The sequence below is a fragment of the Camellia sinensis genome, chromosome 5 (assembly GCF_055761805.1).
Source record: "Camellia sinensis isolate YWXY chromosome 5, ASM5576180v1, whole genome shotgun sequence".
NCBI classification, from domain to species: Eukaryota; Viridiplantae; Streptophyta; class Magnoliopsida; order Ericales; family Theaceae; genus Camellia; species Camellia sinensis.
The window spans coordinates 219214003-219224228 of record NC_138965.1 but is presented as its reverse complement, the minus strand read 5'-3'; the positions used below and the strand labels follow the sequence as shown (position 1 = coordinate 219224228).

General features: G+C 33.9%; 1 long non-coding RNA gene across 1 annotated transcript; it reads right to left on the bottom strand.

Moving 5' to 3' along the window:
- Nucleotides 1–8273: 8273 nt before the first annotated feature.
- On the bottom strand, nucleotides 8274–8701 carry LOC145791210 (uncharacterized). Its single transcript, XR_014331092.1, has 2 exons — nucleotides 8570–8701; nucleotides 8274–8497 (listed from the first exon to the last, which is right to left on the bottom strand). It is a non-coding gene; the product is annotated as an uncharacterized LOC145791210 (long non-coding RNA).
- Between the last annotated feature and the right edge of the window lie 1525 nt (nucleotides 8702–10226).

Genomic DNA, 10226 nt, shown 5'->3' with positions numbered 1-10226 from the left:
GAAGAATAATCAGGGAAAAAAGAAGGTATAGTTAACTAACATCAACTGTGGAACTCCTAAGATCCTTACCTTAGACTTGTAAAAGCTTGATGATTTAGATTGGGGACCATTCTAGATAACTAGAGATTCCCACAATTATTCTAGGTAGTGGCCTTTTACAGTAAAGTTCAGTAACTTACTACTGTTCATGGGAACTTTGAAGTCTAATTAAGAAACACCAGTTAATTGCACAAAGCCTTTTTACTTTTTTATGTTTTAAATTGGTCATATAACTTATATTTCATTTTTCACCATATAGCATATCTTGTGTTAAGTCATAGTCTGCAATCTTTTCTCATGGCATCATACCTGTTATGTATGTCCTTTCCTTGTTTTATATTACCTCAATTTGTTCTATAGCCCATGCCAGGCAAATAGGAAAGATGTATTGCATGCTTTATCATGGTCATTTTTTTACAACTTGCATGTTTCCACAATTGTAAACTCAGGACATAGAGGATAATAATTTAATAAACCTCATCTGGTGATGAAAAGACATGGTCTTACATTTCAAATAGCTAATCTTATTCTAACTTCTAAGCAAGGGATTCAGATAAACCTACTGCTTAATCACTGGGCTATTGGAGTTGAAGCTCATTAAGGTACTTTTTGTTGTCTGCACTATTTGAGCGATTTGTACACCCAACTTGCCTCAAAGGAAGCAGAGAATTGTGTTTCCCAAGTGCAACTGTTACTGCGTCATTCAAGTTGCAATCTAAGATGTAGTTCACTTTGTTGACTTTATGTCGGGTTATCCTTTTTGCATTAGAGGCAAACCTGCTAATTGCATGCTCTAGAAGAAAAACAGTAAATGCTAAAGGAAAAGTCTATTGCATTTAATTTATTCCAGATGTTGGTTCTTATTAAACAAATTATTTCAGTTGTAGTTGTTGTTCTCCCCTTCTTTTTTGCCTTTGGACGAGGGGTGGAGTGATGGTTGGAGATGGCAATCCGACCTACCCCAAAAGGGGCAAATTTCCACACACAAGCTCTCTTTCACACCCGCATACCCTACATAGAACCACTCAAGTATTCATCACCAAGCATAACCAGATATTTTCACTGCTGATCAGTGTGATAAGATCCTTGCTTCTGCCAATTCTGAACCTTCAACACAATGGCTGATGCTTGACCTTCACATAGCCGTTTGACTCATGTTGTGCAAGTTTTGGTTGCTGCAAGCGAAAAATCTACTGTAAATAGCATCAATATAACACACTGACAATTTCATGTTAGAAGGCTCTTTGGATGTAACGGGTAGCTTTATCGTGACAAATATGACTTGTAGGGACAGACGGAATGTAATTAGCACACATAGGTTGGGAGTTTGAGTAAAAAAAAAAACTTAAACTTAGTCAAAAAATGCCGTTCGGGAGAGAAAATGCAAATCAGCCCTCGAACCACATTATGGATGTATCAGGTAGCTTCATCATGAAAAATAAGACCTGTGGGAACAGACGAGATGTAATTAGCATACGTAGGTTGGGAGTTGGCATAGAAAACGTTGTAAACTTAGTCAAAAAAGGCCGTTTGGGGCTGAAAATACAAAGCAGCCCCCGAACCCCTCTATAGATGTCACGGGTAGCTTCCTTGTGACAAATAGGATCTATAAGGACAGACAAGATGTAATTAGCACACGTAGGTTGGGAGTTGATGTGAAAAATGCCGTATAATTAGTTGAAAAAGGCCGTTTGAGGGCGAAAATGCAAGGCAGCCCCCAAACCCCTCTATGGATGTCACGTGTAGGTTCCTCGTGACAAATAGGACCTGTGGGGACAGACAAGATGTAATTAGCACACGTAGATTGGGAATTGGCGTGAAAAACACCTTAAATTTAGTCGAAAAAGGTCGTTCGAGGCCAAAAAAGCAAAGCAGCCTCGAATCCCTCTATGGATGTCACAAGTAGCTTCCTCGTGACAAATAGGACATTTGGGGACAGGCGGGATGTAATTAGCACACGTAGTTGGGAGTTTCAGTGAAAAACAACTTAAACTTAGTCAAAAAAGGCCGTTTGAGGGGCGAAAATGTAAAGCAACGCCAAACCATTTCAATGATGAAAATGATCATATAGATAGGTCCATTTATAAGATTCTAGGCGGTTTGGATTGACTAATCAATTGCCTAATTTATTGCATTTTCATAGCTTATATGCAATAAGCAAAACCATTTCAATGATCTCTAAGTACATTAAAACATTTATTCAACAACGTGACATTTTTGCTAAATGTGACAACCAAACTGAGTCGTAAAGAACCAAGCTGAAGAGAAACATACCTGATTTGTAGGCCCAATTTAACCTTATGGTTGACCTTTAATCACATTCTGGTTTGACAAATAAGCATTGCCAAGTAATTTCACAAAGAAATTTTATGTCATTACTGCTGAATATGCTGCACAACCTTACATTGATTGTCATTTTTCAAGGGCTAAATTTTTTCTCATAATTGTTGAATATGTTGCACAACCTTACATAATTGTCATTTTTTAGGGGCTAAATTTTTTCTCATTACTATTGAATATGCTTCACAACCTTACATTAATTGTAATTTTTTGGGGGCTAAATTTTTCCTCATTACTGCTGGAAATATATGCTGCACAACCTTACATTGGTTGTCATTTTTTTAGAGGCGAATTGGACTTGTACTCTGTGCACTTTGTGTTATTTAGATTCTTAACATTTCAGTAATGTTAATTTCATTTTCAAAATATTATGATTGCAAGGATGAAACTACATATACACCTCAACCAAAAATAATTAAAAAAAAAATCCCTTTACAGATCTAATAACTTTTTTTGGCATAGAAATAAGATTCAAATGCTATATGGAGCTAATGGGTGTAATTTTTGTTTTATAGATGGATTTTGGCATAGGCATGTGGATCTTCTATTTTTGTGTCGGAGGATAATTTACACTTTTGAACTATCCCACTTTTTTGTCGTCCTCTGCTTTTTGTGTAGAATTTGGATAAATCGTACATATAACTTTTGGTGGGGTACAAAATACTTTTGACATCAAATTTGTATTTGTTGTCATGATTTATAGATTACCTTTTGTCGCGGTACAGATTACCATGGTAATATGTACCATGCCAAATGGTCATTTCGCATAGTAGTACATATATTTTTGTATAAAGAGGACATGATTTTTGTATACTTATTTGTTATGTATGAAGTTATTATTTCCAATTGGAATATATACTTGGTTTGTATAGAAGTTAAAATTATAAGTTATTCTTTTTTGTTTGATGGTTGTAAGTGAAATATGTGTTATTATATATATATATATATATATATTGTTTTGTTGTTATACTTATTATAGGTTGTGGTGGATACATATAGGTTGTAGACAAATTAATTGAAACAAAAAAATAAACAAAATGATGTTTTTGACGACTAAACAATTGGTAACCAAAAATAGAGTTAAATATTTTTAGCGACTAAATAGTTAGTAGCTAAAAAGAATTAAATCTTTTGGCAACTAAATGTTTCGTAGCCAAAAAAAAGGAGAAAACCACTTTTGGCAACTAAAACCTTAGTAGCTTAAACAAAAATTAGACTTTAGGCGACTAAACATTTAGTAGTTAAAAAAAAGCTAGATGCACATAAAAAAAATATTGGCCACTAATATTTTGATCGCTGTAGATACTTCAAGTTTTGGCGACAAATATTTTAGTAGCTGAAAATTTATCCTTATTCAGCGACTAAAGATTATTTTTGTCGCCAATACCTTTACTTTTGGCGACTAAAAATTTGATCACTACTAAATATTTTTTAGTCGCCAATACCTTCCCCGACAATCTTCCCGCGACAAATCCGGCGACCAAAATATTTAGTCTGGAAAAATTTTTGGCAACTAAAATCTTACTTTTAGTGACTAAAAATTTAGTCGCCAAAAGTGCAATATCTTGTAGTGAGCACTTATTCAATAAAATTGACATTTCAAATTATAACAATTATAAAAAGAAAACTAAATTAGAATACTTTTAATGGGTTAACATGGTGCACTGAAAGTGAAGATAACATAATAAGATTTCACTCGGCAGCAAAATTAGGTCAGGTAAAGCATAGCAAAGAAATAGTTTAAGAAAGTATTCAGCAGCCTCCAAAAAATGAAATAAAATAATTAGGAAATGAATTAATTTGTAATTCTCTCGGATTAGAAGAAGTGAGTCTTCTTCTTAAGCCTCTGCACATAAAAATCAATAGTTAACAACTCTACAAATAAAACTCGCATACAGAAGAACATTATTATTAAGAAGTGTGTGAGATCCATGCATGAAGAAGCCAATAGTAGAAAACCTTTGCTTCTAAAATAACACCAACTATACATCAAACAGCAAGTTCTATCAATTGCCCTATAGGAAAAAAAAATTCCATAAAATTGAAAACAAAAAATTTTGCCAAGGCCATGTAATTATTAACAAAACCTTAGACATCAATCATCATCACACCACTCACAATTGTAGTATATATAACCCTAACAATAGATAATTTCTCACCAAAAATGATAAACACCCAAGTTGCTTGAGAGTTTAAAAAGATAAGACAAAGCAAAGCTTCACAAGTTGTCTAACTAAAAAAAACTTCACAACTTACGCATAAGGTTGAAGAAAACCTCCATTTTCACCATACCTTTTTTTAGTCCAAGTGAAACATTATCTCCTATAAATACAAGAGGAACATTCACCTTCAACAAGCATGAGATGGGGCCCTTATGAAGGTCACATGAGTACTGTATATGTACCCGCATGCAGATGAATCTGAAGCAAGTAGAGATAGATAAAATCAGAATGTGGCAAACTGAGAAGAACTTCAGATGATGAAACCATGTTACAAGTATAAACAAATTCTCAAAACCAAAAGACATTAGACAACAATTCCTAAACTAGAATCGAACAATGCTTCATGTGCCCCTAATCAACAGGAGTTCCTTTGAACTCCAACTAAACTATGTCAATGGTTAGTTTTTAGATTAGCACCTAAGAAAATTGAACCCCCAACCTCTCCTTGCAAGCACTTATGTCTTGGCCCCACGCTGCTAGAGGCCACAAGGCCTTGGGCCCAACTAAACTACTTACACACACCAATTTAGGAATGGTTCAAGTCTATGGAGTTAAATTCTCACGCTTCCTAATTTGACAACAACAAAAAAATAATCAAAGCTGAAAATTTAAATGGTAGCTTTGCAATGCCATGTTTCTGCAAGCATATTTCTATACCACTTGCAATGGCAATAGTATTCATAAGATTATGAATTTAATAGATAAACCATATTGTACAATAAGGGCAAACATTGAAAATCCCAAATGACGAAAATGAATAAATTTAAATAGCACCACATGCTAACTTTTCCATCTTTTCCAACATCCAATTCTTGTATTTTCCATTAACAACATGAATAAATTTCAACATGTTGCTAAAAGTATATAGGACTTCAACAACTGCAAGCAAGCGTCATGTTCATAATATCAATAGAATCTCACTCAAACAAAATGGAGCACCCGATAAGCCTACCTTCATTATTGTGAACAGAATATACAACTTGAAGCACTGAATGTCTATATCTATGAAAACAACCATGTTTACCAATAGAAAACAACATTGGGTTCTTAACAAAGAAAAACACAATTTTATGCCAATTCAATATGCAAAAGCAGAGCATACATCAAGAAAGATAAAATAAAATACAAAAGAATAATATATTTGAGTAACATAAATCCCAAGTAGTGAACAAAGTACCTCAACATGTAATCAAGACTCCGTCCAGCTCTGTTTTTGTGCCTTTTGAATCCTGTTAATTCATTCTTTCCATATTTAACATATAAGGGCATTCAACCAATTTTCTTAATGTGAATGTAGTTAATTTCCCCTTAAAGTAATATGTAACTTGAGCAATTTTCACATCCCAACTCAATCTATTTTGTTCAATAAGTACCCTAGACCTTTTCCCAACAGGCCAAAAGTTTACAAAATCCTATGAAGCACGGATACTTCAAAAAGGGTGACGTATCCGTATCGGATACTTATCGGATACCGATACTCCTCGGATACTCGCGGATACGTATCGGATACTTCTTAAAAGTATCGGATACTTCTTAATTAATTTTTTATTAATTTTGAAGTATCGGATACTTAATTTTGAAGTATCGGATACTCGAAGTTACATATTACTTATAATATTTTGTTTAGTTCTTTGATATAAGGAATATAGTGAGAGTTAAAGTAATAGAATTTGTCAAATTGATGTATCCTTGTTGTCTCTCTCACTTCTCTCTCGCTTTCTCACTTTCTCGCGTTTCTTCTCTCTGCTCTCATTCTTTTTTTGATGTTGGCATGTAAGGATGATGTTTAATTTGCATTTGCATTTGCTTTTGCTTTTAGTTTTAGATGTTTTATGAATGTTTGAAATTATAAATTATAAATTTTTTTAAAATTATAATTTTTTTTTTACGAATGTATCCCGGCTGTACCCCTATCATACTTTTTCAAGTTTTGACATATCGCCATATCCACATCCCCATATCACCATATCCGTATCCGTGCTTCCTAGGCTATCATTGATGACTTAAAAAAATATATTTGCTGAAATTTTTATTTAAGAATGGTTTTTTGGCTTTAGCTAAGGTCTTGTGATATTCACTGATGAAGGGGAACAAGTTGAAGCTATTGACCTTGAAAACTCTTAGTTTTATAGGAATCTTTCTTCTTTATCAAGTTGTCTTTTGCTTTAGGTTTTATTTTTATGCATACTGCATTACTAAAAATTGTTAAAATAATATTTTTTACGAACGTATCCCCGCTGTACCCGTATCCTAGTTTTTCAAATTTTGTCGTATCGCCGTATCCGTATCGTATCGTATCCGTATGCCGTATCTGTATCCGTGCTTCCTAGACAAAATCTGATTTGTTTACCTTGTGCTTTTCTTAACAATCACGAAGGCTAGGCAACAATCTGATTATTCTAGTAATAATAGTATGACAAAATAAGAAATAATTAGGTTCCAATTCAAAAGACAAGGAACCACTATTATTAAGCAATAAAGGTAACAGCTAAATTAGTTAACCTCAAGAAACAAAAGCAGTAGTAATCTGAATAATAAGATCTCAAATACTATCTAACATAAGGTCATATCTCTATAACCACTAGACATGATGAAGCTCATTGTTTTGATTCATATTGTCAATTAATATTGCAATTCCTAGCAAAAAATTATAAAACTAATATTAGTCCTACCTTGCATCACTAGTTGCTAATGAATCCGACAAATAGACCACAAATATTCTTCTGCAAAATCACTAAAATTCTCATTGAATGTTAATCATCATTCATGATGTGTTCCATTTATTATTTTCTTTACATCACCTTTTGCTATCATTGTATTGAACTAATATAGAAAATATAAATCTCAATACTGAATAAAATTTCATCTATTAACATAACCATGCCACCAAGGACCACACAATTACAAAAATCATGTAAATCAATTCCATTTTCAAATCTGGCTTCATTAACCACTAATGGATCACACGTATAAACTTTGTGCTCAAAGAGTAGAACTCATGAACACAAATTTTTAAACACACACACAATTCTTGAAACAAATCATAATGAATGCATTTATATGCAACAAAAAATGTACCTATAACTTGCAGAAGTTGGTCAGAATTTTGTTAGAAGTAGTCATTTGGATCAGATTTGACTCTCACAAAACTTCACACTACTTTACTTTCAAAAGTTTCAGGGTCCGTCAGAAGATCCTGAACAACTATTAGTGATGAGCTAACTCAAAATGCAATGAATGAATATTGACTAAACAGTTTGTGAGTTATAGAAAGAAATAAGCACTGGTTTCAACTAAATCAAGTCAGAGAAAGTAATGGAAAATTTAGCTCAAGATATCAAATACTTAATAAAGTGACTAACACGGTGAGTTTATCAATTAGCTATGACAGTTAATTTAAGATGAATAGCACAATATTTATTATAACTGATATAGTAAGACTAAATGAGGGAAAATTAGAGAAGTAGCTAATTGAAAACACTATGAATGATTTATGATTTAACAGATCAAGATTTGAATATGCAGGCAGTGGCTTCAACAGATTAAGATTTGGAGCTGTTGTGGGCTTGGTTTAGTACATGTTTGAGCACCAATTACACTGCCAAGAAGTTAGGCTTGTGGCTTAGAATTTTGAAAAGCCTAAGAGACATTTTATCAAACAGTTTGAAGGCATGAAAAAAAAACAAATCATTTGTTATAAGAATCCAAATCCAAAACAACAACAAACTATTTTGACATTATAAGAATCCAAAGCAACAATTCATCTATAAGAATCCAAAACAACAACCCATCTTGAAGGTCTGATTTGGGCGTTTACGGAGGGATTAAAAAGACCGATTCAGTAAGGTTTAGGGCAGAAATTGAGACCGCCATGGCACTCTCATTCATCTTCTCTTCTGTTCACAGATTCAAAGAAGAGGACGGGGAAGGGGAAGAAGAAGACGAAGAGGACGAGGAAGAAGAAATACCAACTGTCTGCGGTATATGATGTGGTACTATCGCTAGTCAGAGATGGGTCCTCGTGTGCAACGGTGGCTGGTCGGAGATGGGTACTCGACGGTGGCGGGAGCGTGAGATATTTTGTATGGATGGTTATAGGCACTAAAATTTTTTAGTCGTTGAAAGTATTTTATAAATTTGACAATGCTATGTAATTCAAATTTTGTGACTCAAAAGTGATTTAAATGGTCAAAACGATGTCGTTTTGAGTACAAAACAACATAAAAATGGTCAAAACGACGTCGTTTTGGCCATTTAAGCCAATTTTGAGTCACAAAATTTGAGTTACGAGACATTTTCCTTTATAAATTCCTCTAAAATATTTAAAATGTCTCTTTTCAAAAAATTTAGGTAGTGTTTGGTAGAATTTTGTAAATATGATTTGAGAGTATGAGTTATATTTTGAGTTTGTGTGTTGTGGAATTATGATTTGAGTGTAGAAAATTTGTTTGGTAAAGAGTTTTAAAAAGAATTTTGATTTGAGTGAGGAATTATTGATGTGGCATTTGGTATGTGATATAAAAATTTACAATTCATCACTAAACATACAATTCAAAATTATTTTAAAGCACATAAAAAAATTTAAAAATTTCAGAAAATATTTTTTTCGATTATATAAATCAATTTCCAAAAAAAAAAAATTACTATTCCGGTCAACCGGCTAGACGTCCCGTAAGGCAAAATTTTGGAAAAAAAAAAAATCTAAAAAGCGTGGCTCTGTAGAGAACTCTGCAGAGTTTTGGAAACGTGTTTTGAAAACACGCTCCAAACACCATTCTGAAATCACTATGTAGAATCATATTTGAAAAACACAAACAAACAGAACCTAGTTTTTTGGTGATTAAAATTCTTTTTTGTAGCTAAAAATAAACTTTTGGCGACCAAAATTTTAGTTGCCAAAGATAAAAAATAATTATTTTTTTTTCATTCGGCGACTAAATGGTTTTAATAGCGAAAACTCAATATACGGTGATTAAAATTCTTTTTTATTGCTGAAAATAAATTTTTGATGACCAAAATTTTGGTTGCCAAAAGTAAAAAAAAAAAAAAAAAAAAAAAATATTTTTATTCGGCGAGTAAATGGTTTTTGATGATGCTGTTCGTCCTGGGTGGATGGGTCGGGTTGGTCCAAGCTCTTCAAGTTCCGATCCAAGCGGATGATTCCACCAGATGACCTGCAAGCAAGTCCGAAGGGGAACGGGGTAGTCCCCCAGTGAACCCTCCGGCGAACAAATCAGTAGAGGAAGAAGGAAATATAGAGAGAGAGAGAGAGATAGAAAAGCTTAACCTTCCTCTTGTCTTCGATTCTTGCTTATATCCTTTGGTAATCATTTCACTGTCCCTTACAACGTGCCCCCCTCCGCCGAAAGCCTGTGCCGTAGCTTACCTTGTTCAGGGTGAGGGGGCTCTATTCCGACGGGGAGGTGTTGTCGTAATAAATGCTGTGATGGATTGCATTAATTGTGATGTGTTGTGGTAATAACTCTGCAGATCTTTGTCTGCTGATGTGGCCTGTGTTTCTCCTGCCATGTGCCCGAATGTCATTGGCCCTCCATGCCCAGATGGCCTCCAGCTGTCCTGGGCTTTGCCAGCTGGGTTATGTTATGGGTCCCAAGCGATGGGTTT